Genomic DNA, 20966 nt, shown 5'->3' with positions numbered 1-20966 from the left:
AGATTCTATGTGTCCTGAAACAACATTCTTTTAATATTTACAACTATTTTAAAAGGTTGAAAACATCCTTAGCTCATGAGTCATACAAAAACAAGTAATGGGTTTGCTTTTGTCTTAGACTAAGGTCCCTTGTATTCTATCATCAACAAAATAGGGTTTTCTGAGAATAATTAACCATTGGAGACCATTCCTGAGTACACCAGCTACTGGCATCAGGCCCTTCAAAAATAAAGTGCCACTATTATAAATAGAAGGGGCAAAAGTTCAGGTGTGTGGTTGATGACTGGGGAAAGGTAGCTCATGATAACTTCTTCACAGTTACCAGGAATTGCCTGCACCAGAGAAATAAAGACTGTTCCCTTCCCTCTACTATTCTGAAGCTCGCAAAGACTTATAGTGCCGAGTTTTCTCACTCGCTCATGGCAGGAGAGCTATGTTGGGAAAGCAAATTAAAGAAAATTCCATTTACATATTCAAAAGTGTGATGATTAATCTCTGATTGTCAACTTCACAGGCTTTAAATCACCATGGAAACAAATCTTTGGTCATGTCTATGACAGTTAGTTTAGGTGGAACTCACTGCTCCCCCCCCAAAAAAAACTATGGGTGGCATCATCTCATAGGCTGGGTCCTAGATTGAATAAAAAGGAGAAAGCTGGATGAACAGTCAGCATCCATCTCTCTACTTCCTCCCTTGTAATATGACAATGTTACACTGGTTCCTTCTCCTGCCATGCTTTCCCCACCAAAATAAAATGTAAGTCAAAATCAACCCTTTCCTCACATAAACTGCTTCTGGTCAGTATTTTTGCCCCAACAAAGAATGTAACTGATAAAAGAAGCTAAAATGTTGCTTTTTTATCATAATCCCTGGTAAAAAAAAAAAAAAAAAAAAAGCCTTCCTATTCCAGACTGAGGAGAAGGAAAAGGCTGAGTGGATTGATGAGATCTATAGGATAAAATGTCTTTGAAGGTATTTTTCAAGGAGTAAGAGTTGGACTGAAGGTGTGGCAAGCCACTCAAAGCATATCTCCTGGAAATTTTTATAATCAGTGAGAAAAAAAGGTAAACCAGTCTACAAAAACTGTTCTAAGAACATATATCAAATGGACAAATAGCATTCTGTGAATGTGGCCAAGATGATGAAGCTCTGGCTCACTCTGGTTCCCACCCTAGGATGGACATTTCTCCCCGAGGACACCAGGAAACCAGCCTTCTCACGGGTCTATTCCAGGCACTATCCTCACGGACAGGGTCAGGGCTCTCTTACTCCTTCCAGCACCTACCCAAAGCAAAGCAGGCCAAGAAAATCAGGCTGATAGTTTTTAGAAAATATTTTCATTTATTTGCAAGGACAGAGAATGATGGGGAGGGGGGAGGAATACCAGGGCCTGCAGCTGCTGCAAATGAACTCCTAACGCATGTGCCACATTGTGCATCTGGCTTTACATGGGTACTGGGGAATCGAACCCAGTCATTAGGCTCCACTGGCAAATGCCTTAACCATTGAACAATCTCTCCAGCCCAGCTCTGAATTTTTGCCCCTATTCATTCATAAAGTGAAGATTCCATACAAGAAAAAGCAAACTGAGCAGACATAGTATTGCCACATTTACTCCTTGCGTCACTCATACAGCAGAGTATCACTCCAAGGAAAGCTCCTGCCTCCACTTCCAGCTCTAGTGCAGCAGTTCGGTGGTGCACAGTAGTGAACAGATAGCTCTGAAGCTCTCAATGGGGTGTTGACTTTATGTGTAATATGATATGAGAAATTTAAGTCTATGGGCAGTGTTTAAAAACAGATTTTAGTCAGAAGCAGTTAAGAAAAGGCTGGTAGCTCTCTGACAACAATAAGTGAAAGGTGAACCAGCTGTAACTTTTTCAAAGATCTGCAGAAAGAGAAGCTAAGATGAGTCTTCCTGAGGTCAGAGAAGACTTTGAGGACCAGATTTAAAGGCCACTACTACAAAGGGGCCCAACTGTAATTTTATCAGACTGTGGAACAACTTATGCCTAAAAGACATCATTTAAACATAAACAGTCAGAGCTTGGGAGCAGGCTCAGGGAATAAACTGCTTTTGTGCAAGTTAGCACTCAGTTCAGTTCAGTTGCCCAGCATCCATGTAAATTAGCGTGGGCATGGCAGCCCACCTATACTCCCAGCACTTGAGAGGCAGAGACAGGGGATCTCTGAGACAAGCTGGCTGGCTAGACTAGCTGAATCTGAGAAGTCTGGGTTCAAATGAGAGACCAAGCTTTAAAAAAAAAAGGAAAGTAGAGGTTGACAAAGGAAGATTCCCAATATCAATCTCTGGCATACACACACATGTACCTTCATGCATGCATACACTTAAGGAACAAGTAAATCATGACAGAGACCAATCGGCTACCAAACGGGACTAATAACTGCATACAACACCCATATAGCAAGATCGATCAGAAACTTAACAGGAAGAGCAGAGAAAAATACACTTCAGGAGAGCTTAGCTACAACCACTGTCATTTATCCCCGTGAGAATGGAGCGATTAGTGTGAACATACATAAGGCTATGCCACTTAAGGAATCACACCAGACACAGACCTCACTGAAATAGTCTAACCAAGGCACAAAGCCAACAAACAAGTGAATAACAAAAACAGCATACCCCAGAAGTAGAAAAGCAATCAATATCCAGAGATATAATGATATACTACATGAATACCCAGTTGTCAGCTAAATACAAAAATGCAAAGAAGCTAGGAGGATTCATATACAGGATAAACAGCAGACAGTATTAGTTGCCATCAGAAGGACCTAGGTATTGAGTTTAGCAAAGACTTGAAGTAGTCATAAATACATTGAAAAAGCTCAAGGAAGCCATGCTTAAGGAAATAAAGGAAAAGGGACTACTGGGTATAAAAAGGGCATAAGGGAATCAGGGGAATGAGGGTAATGGAAGAGGAAGATTAACAAAAACAAATTATGTATGAAAATGCAACTTGCTTTGTAAACTATTTAAATTAAAAGACGTAAGCAAAGCAAAACAAAAAAGAAAGAAAGGAGGGAAGGAAACAAACAGGCATGGTGATACTGTCTCCAAGACTACTTATACAGAGAAATTACCCAAAAAAAGAACCACAAGTATCCTGAAGTTGACAAATACCATAATGAAAATGAAATAGTCACTGAAGGAGGTCAACCGGAGATCTGACTGGCAGAAGAATAAGCAGATCTCAAGATTAATCAATGGAAATTATGCAACCTGAAGAGCAGATGGAAAAAAAGAATATGAAGAGTTTTAATGAAATCTGGGACACACACACACACAATAGTCACAGATGGGGAGAGAAACAGAAAAAAAAATCAAAGAAATAACTGAAATCTTCCTAAATTTGATGCAAACATTTAACTGAGCCGGGCATGGTGGCATACACCTTTAACCCCAGCACTCGGGAGGCAGAGGTAGAGGGATTGCTATGAATTCAAGGCCACACTGAAACGACATAGTGAATTCCAGGTCAGCCTGGACTACAGTGAGACCTTACCTCAAAAAAACAAAACAAAAAAAAAAATTAACATATCCAAGCATCTATAATACTCTCAAGAAAAATAAAGACAAGTTTACACCCAGAAAGTCATCCTCAAAATTTTGAGAAATAAAACCTGAAAGCAACAAGAGAACAATGTCTTGTCATGTACATAGGAATTTAAAGAATATCTGACTTTTCATCAGAAACTACGAAGGCCAAGGATGGCATTCTGGGAAAAAATACTGAAAATAATAATAATAAAATTAAAGTAATAAAAATAAAAAATAGGCTGGAGAGATGGCTTAGTGGTTGAGGTGCTTGCCTGCAAAGCCAAAGGATCCTGGATCAACTCTCCAGGACCCACATAAGCCAGATGAACAAGGGGGTGCATGCATCTCGAGTTTGTTGGCAGTGGCTGGAGGTCCTGGTGTACCCATTCTATCTTTATCTCTTTCTCTCTCTCAAATAAATAAATAAAATATTAAAAATAAATAATAATAAAAAGGAGATATAAAGGGAAGAGAAAGGAAGGGAGAAGAATACTTAAAAGGTTGATATTGTATATATGTAAGTACAATGATTGTAATGGGGAGGTAATATGATGGAGAATGGAATTTCAAAGGGGAAAGTGTGGAGGTAGGGAGGGAGGGAATTACCATGGGATATATTTTTTTATAATCATGGAAAATGTTAATAAAAATTTAAAAATTAAAAAAAAACACACTTCAGGGCTGGAGAAATGGCTTAGTGGTTAAGGTGCTCGCCTGCAGAGCCAAAGGACCCAGGTTCAATTCCCCAGGACCCACATAACCCAGATGCACAAGTTGGCGCATGTGTCTGGAGTTCATTTGCAGCAGCTGGAGGCCCTGGTACACCCATTCTCTCCCTCTCTCTCTGTCATAAATAAATAAAAATAAAAATAATTAAAAAAAATAAAAAATAAATAAATAAGAAAAGCAAGCAAGTGAATTGTGTGTTATGGCACAAGCATCTATACTTCCAGCACTTGGAAGGTGGAGGCAAGAGGATTGTAAGTTAAAGGCCATCCTGGACCTTGCATCAAAAAAATAAATAAATAAGGATGGAAATAGGAATATGTTCAATGGAAGGAGTATGTGGGGGGGGTCAAAGAAAGTGATGGGAAGGGATTTATAAACATTTTCAACTAAAAGAAAACCACTTAAGGACTTGAGGATATGGCTTAGTAATGAGTACTTGTCTAGCATCCACAAGGCCTTGGGTTTGATGTGATCACTAGAAAAAAAAAAGGCTAAATAAAAATTTTATTGGCTGGGCATAGTGACACACACCTTTAATCCCAGTACTTGGGAGGCAGAGGTAGAAGGACTGTCGTGAGTTCAAGACCACCCTGAGACTGCATAGTGAATTTCAGGTCAATCTGAGCTACAATGAGACCCTACCTTGAAAATCCAAAGAAAAAAATTCATATCTTGCCCAGGAAATATTGCAGAGGAAGTGGCATGTTAAATATGACTGCTATTCTCACTGCTAGTCAGAGAACCTTCTTTATGGAAATGGCAGTAGACACTGAGAGGACTCAAAATTTATCAAAGCAGAAAATGAGAATATGCAGAAAGTGCCACACTAAAGTAGACTACTAACTTGCCCTTCAAGGCTCACAGAACATTGTAGAAGAAGGGGGAGGAAAGAATGTAAGTGGGGCTGGAGAGATGGCTAAGTGGTTAAGGTGCTTGCCTGCCAAGCCTAAAAGATCAGAGTACAATTCCCTAGTACCCACATATAGCCAGATGCACAAAGTGCCACATCTGAAATTCGTTTCTAGTGCCTAGAGGCCCTGGTGCACCTATTCTCTCTTCTCTATCTTCCTCTTTCTCTCTTTCAAATAATTAAATAAATAAAATATTTTTTAAAAAAAGAATGTAAATGCCACAGGATCAGATGATGTACGGTAAAGCACTGTCCTCCCAACACAAACTGAGTAGTGCATTCAAGATCCCACAGTGATTACTAAGACTCCCACTGAGGCTGCCAGTGGAATGGAATGGGGGAGAAGGGACAAAAGAAGATTACCTGATAGGAATATTATCAATTTATAGTATATTCATATGCTACAGTTTCCAATGGAAGTTATCTTAAAAGTCTTATATCTGAGGCTAGAGAGATGGCTCATCAGTTAAAGGTGCTTCTTTGCAAAACCTGAGGGCCCAGGTTCAATTCCCTAGCACTCACATAAATCCAGATGCACAAAGTGGTGCATGCATCTAGAGTTCATTTGCAAAGGCAGGAAGCCATGGCATACACATACACATCTCTCTCTCTGTCTTGCTCTCTCTCAAGTAAATACTGTAAAAATTAAATAAGCCAAGAGTGGCAGTACACGCCTTTAATCCTAGTGCTCAGGAGGCAGAGGTAGAAGGATCACCATGAGCTTGAAGGCACCCTGAGACTACATAGTGAATTCCAGGTCAGCTGGGCTAGAGCAAGACCCTACCTCAAAAAAACCCAAATAAATAAAGAATGAAAATGCAGAAATGCAATATATTTGACAATAAAAGCAAAAAGCATACAGGTGGGATGGAGAGATGACTTAGTGGTTAAGCGCTTGCCTGTGAAGCCTAAGGACCCCGGTTCAAGGCTCGTTTCCCCAGGTCCCACGTTACCCAGATGCACAAGGGGGCGCACGCGTCTGGAGTTCGTTTGCAGAGGCTGGAAGCCCTGGTGCGCCCATTCTCTCTCTCTCCCTCTATCTGTCTTTCTCTCTGTGTCTGTTGCTCTCAAATAAATAAAAAAATTTTTAAAAATAAAAATAAAATAAAAGCATACAGGTGGGAACAAACTGTACTGGAATAAGCAAGCGATACCAAATGGTAACTTAAACCCACAGGACAAATGAAAAGGAAAAGAAATGTCAAATCAAAAGATCAACCCTTACCCCTATACACATACACATATTGCCTTTTCTTCTTGGTTTCAGTTAAAAGACATAATTAAGTCAGATGTGGTGGCTCACACATGTAATCTCAGCACTGGAGGCAAGAGGAATGCTAGGAGTTTGAGTCTCGCCTGGGTACATAGTAAATTTTATACCAGGCTGAGTAATAGTGTGAGACCCTGTGTCAAAACAAAACAAAGACACAATTACCACAAAAAATATTTACAAACATTATAATTAAGTAATCCTAAGCCTCTGTAACATGTAAATGGTTAGAAGATACAAGAACCAAATCTATTTATATAGAATTATTGTCTTTAAATTGTTTCCAAAACAAACATCTCTGCTGAAATCTTATTTGTCTTATTTCTTTAGAAAACCTATCTTTCCAAATAGCACAGGAGTAAACTTTGCTCAAACCCTTCATAAGAAGGTGTGAAAATAGGACTGTGAAAAACAGGATGTGTGCTGTGACAGGTTCTTGTTCCAGAAGGCAGAGCAGCAGCAGCAGAGACTGATGAAGGCTTCTCCGCAGGTAGGAGAGGAGGTGAGTTTGGAGCAAATGTTTAGTCACAGAGAAAAATGAGGAAAACAAGAGGAAATGCATGAACTCTAAAACTAGCTCAGTAAGTTTAATAAACAGGACTGAGAAGACAGCAGGAATCTGAACACTTGGGAAGGTAAAAATGCTTCCTTTGAGAAAATCTTTCAGAAACCATATAAAAGTTTAAGAAATTTGTCAGAAAGAAATTGGGACTAATGACTACTTTTAGAAAAGCAATTCATAAACTCCAAATGAAAGCAAAGGCTTTTGAGTGCAGTGCCTTTGTTCTTACAAGAAGTAAGAATAGGCCCAAACATCTTCAAATGATGGAACACATTCAGACTTTTGTTGGTCGAGACCAAAAAATTAAAAAAAGAAAATAATGATTAGCATAACACATGTTCAATAGTGAACTAGAATCAGTTATATCTAATTGTTTCATTTATAAATGGAAACATCTCAAGAATCCAGCTCATTAAAACAAATTTTACAAAGGCAGCCTATTTTCCTCCATAAAGAAGCATTATAACTAGTATTCTAGCCACATTAATATGTAAACTTTATTCTAGACAGCTAAATATTTCTAAAAGTATGATTCTGATAAGGTAGTGAGGTCACACAGGCAGAGTAAAAGCCTCTGGTTTCTGGCATTGTGGATATAAATAGAAAAATCTTTCCTCTGAAGTGTTTAGTTCCTAACCCAGCAACTGAATTTTCACAGCACTATTACCATCTACAAATATCACAACATGAACAAACTGTCCAATACCACCACTAGTTCAATAACAGATGCTTTTCACAAGTACTTGTTACAAAAGTTTAATTACATAGTCTTAACTGTCATGTTTTTGGTGTGTGTGTGTAAATGATCATGTGTATGGTGTGGACATGTGAATACCATTGATGATATTCATGGAGGTGAGAGGACAACGTCAGGTGTTGGGTCCTCACCTCCCACCTTGTTTGAGGTAGGGTTTCTAGTTGTTGACTGATGTGTTTGCCAGAGTAGCTGGCCTGTGATATTCTGGGCTATTCTCCTGTCTCTGCCTTCCTTCTTTTTTTTATTTTTTATTTTTTTTATTTTTATTTATTTATTTGAGAGTGACAGAGAGAGAGAAGGAGAAAGAGGCAGATAGAGAGAGAGAATGGGTGTGCCAGGGCCTCCAGCCACTGCAAACGAACTCCAGACGTGTGTGCCCCCTGTGCATCTGGCTAACGTGGGTCCTGGAGAATTGAGCCTTGAACCGGGGTCCTTAGGCTTCCCAGGCAAGTGCTTAACCACTAAACCATCTCTCCAGCCCTCTGCCTTCCTTCTTACCACAGACATACTGTGATTACAGGTGTTCACACTACAGAATCCTACTTTATTTGGGTTCTGAGGATTCAAACCTAGGTAATCAGTTGTCTGGAAAGTGCTTTATTCACTGAACCATCTCTCTGCCCCCCCAAATGCCATAATTTTAATGTCTTGCTAATACCATTCTCTTTTTGCTGTGCTTTCACTTTGAAATTTTAAAAGTATCACTTTGAGATGAACATATTTACATATGGCATCTTTGTACTGTGATCGTTTCCTAAAGATAGCTTCCTAGGTGTGAAATTACTAGAACAAGCTTAAAAATTGAAGCAATTTACCCTGCCACCAGCAGAGCACGACATGCCAGTTTCCTCACTCTCTAAGCCGTACTGGGGAGTGCTTTGTTTTTCCCATTTGTGAAGTTAGCTGAACAAGAAATACTATATTAGTACTGAAATGGGCAATCAGTCTCCCTTCGACTTAAGCATAGCAATTTTAAGATCAACCTCAACATAAATGATTTTGAAAAATGTCCTAATCTGTTTCAACCAGTTTGCTCATCTTCAGAATGGGAATTGTAATAGCATCAATTGAGGAGATTGAGGCTTAAATATGGCCATTTTTATAAAGTGTCCTACATAAAGTGCATATACAACAAATACTAGATACGCATAACAGTTATAAAAATAGACTGGAAGTCCTCAACCTACAGAGTCCATTAATTCTTGGAGATCTGTGAATTTGAACAAGAAAAAATTTAGGCTGGGGAGATGGCTGAGTGGATAAAGTGCTTGCCTCTCAAGCTTGAAAGAACTAGAGTTCAAACTCAAGACCCCATGTTAAAAAGAAAACAAAAAGGTGGGCTGGAGAGGGCTTAGTGGTTAAGGCGCCCGCCTGCAAAGCCAAAGGACTCAGGTTCACGTAAGCCAGATGTACAACGGGTGCATACATCTGGAGTTCATATGCATTGGCTGGAGGCTCTGGCATGCCCATTCTTTCATAAGATAAATAAATAAATATTAAAAAAATATTTTAAAAAGCCAAATGTTGTGGTGGACTTCCATAATTCCAGCATGTTGTCAGCAGGATGAGAGGCAGAAATACAAGAATTTTCTAGAGACTTGTGGGGCAAGCACAGTGAAAAACAGCAGCAGAGTGAGACCCGGAGAGAAAAATCTTGCCCAGAAGTTGTCCTCTGACCTGCACAAGTCTGTTGTGGTACATGAGTGCATGCACACACACACACACACACACACACACACACACACACGGGGGGGGGGGGGGAGAGGGACTTCCACTCATGACTCTGCAATTTCAGAACACAGAATAGTAGTACTAAATGTACTCCTAAGATGGCAATGCTTTTTCACTGGGCTTCACAAATAAAGTTTTATGTGACTACAAGGTTGCTTCTCATCTACTAACAGTTAGTTATCTGGATTCCACAGGACAGTCCTGAAGAGTTGAACACATTGGGGTGTCCACGGTTATCCATTGTGCTCGATTATGGCCAGTAACCAAGGCTTTGCTCTCAGCTGTTCTGCTGCAAATGTTACATGTACCATGACCAAAGGTCCAAGACCAGGATGGAAACAAGCCAAGGGGCCTCATTATACCAGCTCTTACTTTTATTTATGGCTAGTAGCAGGTGGCAGTTGATAGCAGCATAGGTTTTATAAATTAATTCTTTGGAGCAAATATGATATGGAAGAGTTTATCTCAACTAACTTCATAATGAGATTGGAGGCTTGATCTTCTAGAAAATATTTTTATACTAATGCAAACATTTAATTAGCCAATGCATGGCCTAGTTGGAAAATGGAAAAAAAATCATTAAAGGCATTTATGTACATTTAGCCAATGGTTTACTATTACTCAGAATGAGTTGGATTCTGAACAGTTCTCTTCACAGTAACTGTCACTTCAGCGTCATTCTAAAAATATCTTTAGGGCTGGAGAGATGGCTTAGCGGTTAAGCGCTTGCCTGTGAAGCCTAAGGACCCCGGTTCAAGGCTAGATTCCCCAGGACCCACATTAGCCAGATGCACAAGGGGGCGCACGCGTCTGGAGTTCATTTGCAGTGGCTGGAAGCCCTGGCGCGCCCATTCTCTCTCTCTATCTGCCTATTTCTCTCTCTCTCTCTCTCTCTGTCACTCTCACATAACTAAATAAAAATGAACAAAAAATTTTAAAATATCTTTAAATAAAGCTCCAAATAAGATGCCCAACACAAATAGGTAGGGCTGTGATAAATTTTACAGTATGTGAATTATGCCTCAACTTAAAGAAAATAGATGTCTCTCCTTGATTCCCAAGACTTATTCAGTTGACAGTAGAATAGATAGATCGAATTTAGATTGATAGAATAGATAGAATTTAATATCAATTATGTGGTCTTACATTGGGCCTGGGATATCTGACATCCTTCTGTTATGCAAGAGGCACAGATACAAATTTTATGGTTTGCACAAGGAGTCCTATATATAAGACCAAAACCACAGGTATATTAAGAGACAAAAATACTGACAGTAATTTTTTTTAAGTATCTTATTTATTTATTTGAGAGACAGAGAGAAAGAGGCAGATAGAGAATGGGCACACCAAGGCCTCTGGCCACTGCAAATGAACTCCAGACACATGTGCTACCTTGTGCATCTGGCTTATGTGAATCTTGGGGAATCAAACCTAGGTCCTCAGGCTTTCACAGGCAAGCACCTTAACTGCTAAGTCATCTCTCTAGCCCTGACTGACAGAAAATGTAAGTTGTTGTAAAAATGATAGAAGGCTGACATTCAAAGGGGAGACTTATACATGATTCATGTTCTGTGTTTAAAGTCAAATTCTCTCTCTCTACCTACTATAGGATGTAGCCTTCTTGTTTTGAGAAAACAAAACTGAGCCTTTGCTAATAATAGAAATCTTTATTTAACTTAGAAAACCCACGGAACATGGAAAAGAGAAATTTGTCTATTTATCAAAGTTTTCCTACAAACTCTGTCTCATGCTTGATAATTTTATATCCCAAGCTATAGCACACTTTAGAAATGAGGAGGGCCAGATAAAAACTAGGGAAAACTCTGTTATCCTTAAACTCAAAGCTTAACCATACCCACATATCGGGGGAAGATTTCCAGTATTTAAAATAACACTGACGGTATTGTCAATTTTTCAAATAATTTCCAATTCACTGGGATTGTAAAGATAACCATTTAAATAAGAATGAGTTTCTCTCAAATCTTACTGACTTTCCAGAAAAAAAAATCACCTAATCCAGAGGTCAAGAACAAGATTAATTTTTAATAAAATGGTTTTTAATAAAAGTGCTTTTTAATAACATGATTTTAGATTGGTAATTTAACTGTGTTCTTTAGAAAACAACTGTGAACTCTGTCTTTAGGACATGACAAATGAAAATAAGGTCTAGTTTCTTTTATCAAGTCCTTTTACAAGCACGAGGTGGAACACCTCCCAACAATTCTCCTAGGGTACAAGCATAGTACATAACTATTTTTTTTTATCATTGGCAAGGTTACACATAGTTTTAAGGTAAATAACTCCTCAACTAAATGGAAAAAATTATTTATGTGACTATTAGTTCTGTGGATGTATTCCTTAGGCTTTGGGTACATCGGATTTATACATTTCCCAAATGAAATATTTATGATGTTGTAGATAACCAGATTTGCCACTTAGATCTCCATCACTTGACAGCTCTTCAACTGTCATGTCTTGCTGTCAGACCCTTCTAGAACTACTTAACTTGCAGAAAGTACCTCATACTTTAACCAAGGTTGTACTTTTCCCAGTGACGGATGGATGGATGGATGGAATATAAAATACTGGCTATCTCATCTAACCCAGGACCACACAGAAATGCCTTTATATATCCAGGCCTCCCTACTGAGCTGTTGACATCTATCACCAGGCCTGTACCATAACTCCATTTCTCTGTTGCTCAGTCCCTCAGTCATGTTTTAGTCTTTCCCCCTGTCCATTGTCAATGCCAAAGGCAGCCTTAATAAACCTCCTGGACTCTAAAATTCACTCTCAGATTCTGCTTCCAGTAATCCACAGAAACCAACCTGTGAATTATGTGGTCAATTAGGGTTATTCATGCAAAGGAAAATTAAAGAAAAGTAACTTGCAGAATACTAATGGGCTACATATACTAGTGAAAAAGAACTGGGCTGGTCCAAAGCTTACTAGATAAAATAGTCCCAGGATTGGCTGCTATTTTATACTTTTGCTTTCAAAAAAGTGCAACCTTGATTTGCAATCATATAAACATGCTTTCTCAGTTGACAGTAAAGATAAATAATCCACATTTTCTCTCTAAAGCAACAGAAAATAACCTAAGAATTAAGATGATAAAAATAATACAGCAAAAGCAGGAAGTCATTTTCTTACAACTCTGACAAAAACTGAATTATGTTTTTGATCCAACCCAATACTAAGTTGTGAACTGAAATATGGTAATGTTGAAAGATTGGTTTTTATAATTGTTTTGTTTATTTTTCTTTCTTTATTTATTTGAGAGTGACAGACAGAGAAAGAGGCAGATAGAGAGAAATAGCGAGAATGAACGCACCAGGGCCTCCAGTCACTGCAAATGAACTCCAGATGCATGTGCCCCCTTGTGCATCTGGCTAACGTGTGGGTCTTGGGGAATCAAGCCTCGAACCAGGGTCCTCAGGCTTCACAGGCAAGCGCTTAACTGCTAAGCTATCTCTCTAGCCCTGTTAAAAGATTTTTGAGGGCCGGGCATGGTGGCACATGCCTTTAATCCCAGCACTCGGGAGGCAGAGGTAGGAGAATTGCCATGAGTTCGAGGCCACCCTGAGACTCCATAGTGAATTCCAGGTCAGCCTGGGCTAGAGTAGACCCTACTTCAAAAAAAAAAAAAAAAAGAGTTTTGTGAAAGGAGTTTTCTAAGTCAATCCTGAAAAGGAAATTAAGAAAACACAGTTCTTGCCAGGCATGGTGGCGTATGCCTTTAATCCCAGCACTCAGGAAGCAGAGGTAGGAGGATCACTGTGAATTCAAGACCACCTTGAGACTACAAATTCCAGGTAGCCTAGGCTAGAGTGAGACCCTACTTCAAAACAAACATAAAAAGATACAAAATGGGTCTGAAGAGATAGCTGAATGGCTAAGGCTCTTGCCTGCAATACCTAACAACCCAGGTTCGATTCCCCAGTACCCATGTAAAACCAGATGCATACAGTGGCACATGCATCTGAAGTTTGTTTGCAGTGTCTAGAGGCCCTGGTACACCCATATTTGTTCCCTCTCTCTCTTGTCTTGCAAATAAATACACATTAAAAAAAAAACAGTTCCATTCAACAGCATCCAAAATAATAAGTTTAGATCAAAGAAGTAAAAGCCTTGTATTCTGAAAACTCTAATACACTGTAGTCAGAAATTCAAAATGACCAGAATAAATAGACTATGTTCATGGATTGGAAGACTTAATAATGTTAGATGTGTTAGTTACTTTTCACAGTGATGGGACAAAATATCTGACAAAAGAGATTTAAGGAAGGGGTTATTGTAGCTTACAATTGAAGGATTCAGTCCATCATGGTGGAAAAGGCATGGCGGTTAGAATAGCTCTACCTGTGTCATGAGAATTGCTAACAGCTGGTCAAATTGCATCTGCAGTTAGGTATAGAGAGGAATAAATGCTAATGTTCATGCTAGACTAGCTAAATTGATGAGCGCCTGTCTCAAAAAATAAGTTGGGAGGGAGGGTACGCTGGCACATGCCTTTAATCCCAGCACTTGGGATGCAGAGGTAGAAGGATCAACATGAGTTCAAGGCCACCTGAGATTACATAGTGAATTCCAGGTCAGCCTGAGCTAGAGTGAGACCCTACCTCGAAAACAAAATTAACATATTTCCAATATACAATGACGTAGAATGACTATTCCTTTTCCAAAAGGGAGAGATGAGAACATAACAAGGAAAGACTATACCAATGCAAGACCAGAACCTAGCAAATCAAATCCTCACCTCTGTATCTGGCACCTGGGTGACATGATGGAATCATGGGGGCTCCAACAGTCTGGGCAGACTCACCCCTCCAGGTTTGGCACCTGCAGCATACGGAGCCTCTCTCTCAGGCCGGCTCCACTGCATGCTTTCAGTTTTTCTTGGCAGACATCCCACAGTACTGGTACCTCTCCAAAATCCTAGAGTCTCCATTACAATTTAGGCTTTACCTTCCCATTTTCATATACTAGCCTCTGAGGGTTTATTTAAAGGAATCTGACCCTACTACACATTGCCTAGCCTCGGCAGTTTTCTGAAACCTTGGTGCAAGCCTCACTCTTTCATCTCTCATGCTTGACAAATTGCCAGGTTCTGTTGACAGCCTGAGATATAGCCTGGCCCTCTTGGACCATAGTTGCAGAGGTCATGGTGTGTCTTTGAGGCTTACCCATGAGAAACCCTTTACTATGCAGCATTTTGGAGCAGAAAATCCTGGGCTATAATTCTCAGTTTAGTCTCTCTCCCTTGTAATGAATTTGTATCCTCACAAGTTACAGGCACCCAGGAGTGGGGTCTTGCCCTCAAGACATCTTTCTTACTGTCCTAGTAAAGAGTGAGAAGTCTCTTTTTAATGATGCTAACCTCTTTACAAGTTCAGATGCTGTGTCATAACTTTCCTTGTCCAAAACTTAAAAGTCAACCACATTCCTTCCCTTTTCCTAAACTGTGTATTTTCCCTATCTTTCTGCTATCTCATTGCAGACTTGGATAACAGTGAGCAGTAACTAGGCCACAGTCTCCCAAATGCTAGGATTACAGGCATGAACCATTGCACCTAGCATAAAACTATAAAACTTTGAAAAGAAAAAAATATATAAGGTTTCCAATAAGGGCCTTGGTTCTAGAGTATGTAAAGATCTCTTACAAATTCATAATAAATATGCATGCCAGTTAAAATGGGGGAAAGACTGAAAGAGAAGTTTCACCAGACTATGATCAGCTAATAGGAACATGAAAACATGGTTACCATTACTATTCAGCATGGAAACGCAAATTAAAATCACTCTGAGATATCACTTCATATTCACTAGTTAGCTATAATGAAAAGACAAACATGCAAATTAGCCAACAGGTGCAATAGTGGCACGTCTGTCATGGGGGAAAACCAACTGGCCTCTAGTTGGACTGGAGGCCCGCTCCATGGGAGGGGATACATCTCTTATACTGAAAACCTAAAACAGGGGTAGTCATGAGCCCTTGGGGTATAACATCTGCTGCTGTCTGGCTAAATGTATATACTATGCTTATCAAACTGCCCAGTAAGCACTTCTTTTAATGTTCATACCCTTATATTAATGCTACTCTCACTTTTGGTTAGAGAACCTTCTCTTTCCAGATGGTAGTGACCTTGGGATGACTGAGAAGGCATCATGGTGCTGAGAAGAAGTGACAGAGGAGTGCTCAGCACTGCAATATCTCTATCACACCTTCCAAGGCTCAGGGTCCATTGCGGAAGAGGTGGCAGAAAGAATGTAAGAGCCAAAGGAAGGGTAGGACTCCTTACAACGTGCTCCCCCCAGACACAAAATAGCCTGCATATCCATGACCTCACCATGCCTGACACTACCTACACAAGACCATGATAAGAGGAGGAAAAGACCATGACATCAAAATAAAAGAAAGACTGATTGAGAGGGAGAGGGGATATGATGGAGAGTAGAGTTTCAAAGGGGAAAGTGGGGGAGGGAGGGAATTACCATGGGATATTGTTTATAATCAGGGAAGATGTTAATAAAAAATGAAAATTAAAAATTAAAAAGTTTTTAAATAAGACAACCAATACCAAGAATTGGTGAGGAAGAAACCAGATGTGTCAGTGCTCATGGAAATATAGACAGTACAACCACTGTGGAATCATTGTGGTAGCTCATTAAGAAGTTAAACCGGGGTTGAAGAGATGGCTCAGTGCTTAAGGCACTTGCCTACAAAGTCTAAGAACTCATGTTGGAATCATGAGGTCCCACATAAGCCAGACGCACAGTGATACTAGCACACAATGCCGCACATGTGCACTGCAGGGGGTGGGGTCACACATCTGGGTTCATTTGTAGCTGCTCAAGGATCTGGTGCACTCATTCTCTCTCAAGTAAATAAATAAATAAGAAAAAGAAGCTAACAGGGCTGGAGTGATGGATTGCAGTTAAGGCGCTTGGACGTGAAGCCCGAGGACCCAGGTTCAATTCCCTAGTACCCACATAAGCCAGATGTACAAGGTGGCACATGAAGCTAGAGCTTGTTTGTAGTGGCTAGAGGCCCCGGCACACCCATACCCATTCTCATACACACTCTCTCAATCTCTCCCCCTCTTTCTTTTTTTTAAAAATTTTTATTTATTTATTTATTTGAGAGCGACAGACACAGAGAGAAAGACAGATAGAGGGAGAGAGAGAGAATGGGCACGCCAGGGCTTCCAGCCTCTGCAAACGAACTCCAGACGCGTGCACCCCCTTGTGCTTCTGGCTAACGTGGGGCCTGGGGAACCGAGTCTCGAACCGGGGTCCTTAGGCTTCACAGGCAAGCGCTTAACCGCTAAGCCATCTCTCCAGCCCCCATCTCCCCCTCTTTCAAATAAATAAATAAAATATTTTAAAAGAAGTTAAATATATATGTATAACATGACACAGCAATTCCATTCCTAGATACATACCCAGGAGGGATGAAAACATGTCTACTAAAGACTTGTACTTGCATGTTCATGACAGCATTATTCAGAGCCAAAATGTGGGAATATGATAAATGTCATATCATATGTGGGAATGGATAAATAAAATGCAGAGTATCCATACAGTGGATGCCATTCAACAACAAAGGATAAAAGGGCTAGAAAGATAACTTAGTGGTTAAGGTGCTTGCTTGAGAAGCTCAAGGACCCAGATTTAATTCCCCAGGAAACACATAAGGTAAATGTACAAGGTGGCACATGCATCTGTAGTTTGTGTGCAGTGGCTAGAAGATCTGGTGTGCCCTCTCCCTCTCTTTCTCCCTCCCTCCTCCTCTCTCTCTCTCTCTTTCTCTCTCTCTCCATCTTTCTCTCCCCATTCTCTTTCAAACAAATAAATATTTTTTAAAGGATGAAACTATAAATACATGTTATACCATGGATGAATTTCAAGAAACATCATTCTTAGTTAAAGAAAGAAGGCAAAAAGACCACATATTGCATGTTTCTAATAATTTGAAAATCCTGAAAAGGCAACTCTGTTAGATATATAGTAAATTAGTTGATTTGGGCTGAGAGAATAGGGATTCTCTGCAAGCAAGAAATTTGAGGACTGATGGAAAGGCTCAAAATTGGATTGTGGTAATGGCTGTTCAACTCTGTAATTTATTAAAAGTCACTGAATTATGTGGGCTTAGAACAATTGAAATGTATGATATACGTCATACCTAAGTAAAGAATTTTTAAAATTAAATGCTTGAAACATGAGAATATGAGCATCATCTGAAAAAGGAGGTGAGCACAAAAAGTATCCAAAGACCAAAGGAATCCAAAGTAGCTACAGGTAGTCCAGCCTAAAACGTAGAGTTGGGCTTTCCATCCTTTATGTCCTCACCAAATGACTGCTCCTAAATATGGAGACAAATGTGCCACCTCCCTGCCAAACGAAGCTGACATCAATGTATCACTGGGCATAATTCTTCAACCAGCACGTGACTTCCTGAAGATCTCAGACACCTCGGTTTCCACAAAGACACAAATCACTTTTAACATGTGGTTGCATGTTCAGGGGTGACATTTAGATGAGACTGGTCACATTCAGGGTGGTATAGCTATAGACCAGGGGTGGCATTTAGAATGTACCCATGACTCACAAAGCTTTAGAGCTCACTATGACTATAGTTGTGTGTGTGTTCAATCTTTCAAAAATGATCATAAACCAACAATTCCATTAGATTCACTCCTGGAACCTCTAGGATCATACAATTCTAATGTTTCTCAAATTCACAGGCAGGGGACAACTGAACAAACTCCCCTTAAACATCAACCAATTTACTTTGGCATTGTGTTTTAATGTTTAATCACCACTTGCTGTAAGCTGTCCATTCTGCTGATGCAAACCATTTTTCTGTTTGCCCTACTTCCATCCCATCTGGAGATTAGCTGTCTATCTTACTTCCAGAAATAAGATAAAACTGGAGAATGACCATAAATGGTAAGTACCTCCCAGGTTTATTTCCTTGAGTCTTTCCTATTTGATGCTATTTTCTATCAGTCAAGTTACTTCAGGTCCTTTCTTCAATTTTTCTGATTGTTCAAATATTTCACACCTTTTCCAGCATGAGAATACCTGGAGTCGAGTTCTAATTGTTAATAATAATATTAGTTGCCCAATTCGGTAGAAAATTCATTTGTGGGCTGAGGAAATGGCTTAGTGGGTAAAGTGCATGCCAAACAACTCTGGTTATCTGAGTTCAGATCCCCAGATCCCACTTAAAAGCTGTGTGTCAGGTTCGCATTGATGGCAGAAAACACCCAACCAAGAGTAGTTTGTAGAAAATAAAATTTATTTTGGCTTATAGGTTCAAGGGGGAAGCTCCATGATGGCAGGGGAAAACGAAAGCATGAGCAGAGGATGGACATCACCTTCTGGCCAACATCAAGTGGACAACAGCAGAAGGAATGTGTGCCAAACCCTAGCAAGGAAAAGCTGGCTATAATAGCCATAAGCTTGCCCCCAACAATACACTGCCTCCAGGAGACTTAATTCCCAAATCTCCAGCAACTGGGAACCTAGCATTCAGAACACCTACGTTTATGAGGGACACCTGAATCAAACCACCATAAGCTGGAAGCTATGCCAGGCTTCTATAATCTCGGAGGGCCTACAGTGAGAAGGGTAGCAGAGGAGAGATTTCCTGGAAACTGGTCAATCAAGTGATAAACAACAAAAGCCCCTGCTACAAAAGAGGAGTAAGCTGAACACAGATCTGGATGTGTCCTCTGACCTCCACACATACCATGACACTCATGTGCAGCCTCACACAAAATAAATAAAGAGGGCTAGAGAGATGGCTTAGCAGTTAAGGTACTTGCCTGCAAAATCTAAGGTCCTAGGTTTGATTCCCCTGGACCTACATAAGCCAGATGCACAAGATCACAGTGCTGTAGACCCTGTCACATCCACTCTCTATCTGTCTGTCTTTTTCTTTCTCTCTCCCAAATAAATTAATAGAAATATTTAAAAAAATAAAGAAAAAATACATTCCTAACAAACACCATTGGAAGAATGATACCAGGTTATAATTAGAACTACTTCAAATATTAAGGGAATTTCTGTGTATTTAGGAGGAGGGATAATTTGCCAGAAGTGTACATATTACCTCTTTTTTTCCTGAGAGGTACCTTAAATGACCTTCATGTCTTATTTTATCACCCAGCTTGTGAATAAATGTTTCAGTGGTAATCACATGAATCACACCTCTCTTTCTAAACTTCCATCTTTGGGTTATAGAGGATGGTCAAAGCTTCTACTTTATTCAAGCCAGGAGCTTGGTGGGGGTGCTGAGAGGCCTGAGATGTTCAGCTAACAGGTGAGACCTTCTGTAGAGAGGTTAAATCATGTATAGCTTGTTCTCTCCCAAAGACACTTTCCTGATGAGTTTTACCTCCTGGTCCCTCTTCACTCTATCCCTTGAAAAGTTCCAAACAGAATAGGAAAAATGGCTATAAACCCTTCTCTTCTGAAGAAGGGTCAATAGGAAGGAATCTGGGAGCCAAAGGATAGGGAAAAGGGACTGTTCTAAGCCTAAATCACAGTTTCTCAAACCATAATGTCATAGGTCAGTCAGAGGCCAGGGTTGATGAGAAGTAGCCTGGGGTACATTCAAAGGTACATGGTCACTTTAACATAATTTCTGAAAATGTGACAGATTTAAATGTGTTTAGGGGGTTGGTTTCATTATACTATTTAAATTAACAAGCAATCACAGAAATATTTTTCATGCAAATGAGGAGACTTTTTAGTACAGAAAGAAAAAAAAAACAGGAAGACACACAAGGAAGTGGAATTCCATCTCACTTCTTTCCAACTTGTGTCAGGAAATGTCATGCTTGGCCTCCTTATGAACTGGAATACAAGTTCCAGCAGCAGGGGAACTTTAGAGGTAAGAATGGAAAGTACTAACTCCAGCTTAAAAAAAAAAAAGAAGAGACTGTCCTGGTGGTGCATGGGGACAGACCAATCCCACAATGAAATGTCCACCAGGTCTGTCTGGCCCATGGGCTGCATGTGGCCCAGGATAGCTATGAATGTAGCCTAACACACACACACAAAACTTTACTTAAAGCATCTTGAAATTTGTGAATTTTTAAAAATTTTATTTATTTATTTATTTGTCTGAGAGAAAGAGATACACAAAAATAGGCAGGTAGAGAGAGACAGAAAGAATGGACATGCCAGGGCCGCTAGCCCCTGCAAACAAACTCCAGATGCGTGTGTCCTGTTTTTGTGCATCTGGCTTACATGGGTCCTGGGGAGTCGAACCTGGGTCCTTTGGCTTTGCCGGCAAGCACCTTACCCACTAAGCCATCTCTCCAGCCCTATGAAATTTTTGGTAACTTGATTGTGTGATTCTGAGGTATTAAAGTAATTGTATCACAATATCAGATGGTTGGACATACCTGACAGACAGTTCCAAGTTCAAAGTC

The 20966-nt window shown here is 40.0% G+C and overlaps 1 protein-coding gene across 1 annotated transcript in view; it reads right to left on the bottom strand.

The window, feature by feature from the left end:
- Map3k15 (mitogen-activated protein kinase kinase kinase 15) overlaps positions 1–20966 on the bottom strand; it is a 147754-nt gene that overhangs the window by 103077 nt on the left and 23711 nt on the right. The window lies entirely within an intron of this gene.

This window comes from Jaculus jaculus, chromosome X (assembly GCF_020740685.1).
Source record: "Jaculus jaculus isolate mJacJac1 chromosome X, mJacJac1.mat.Y.cur, whole genome shotgun sequence".
Taxonomy (NCBI): domain Eukaryota; kingdom Metazoa; phylum Chordata; class Mammalia; order Rodentia; family Dipodidae; genus Jaculus; species Jaculus jaculus.
This window is presented reverse-complemented; position numbering and strand designations above follow the sequence as displayed.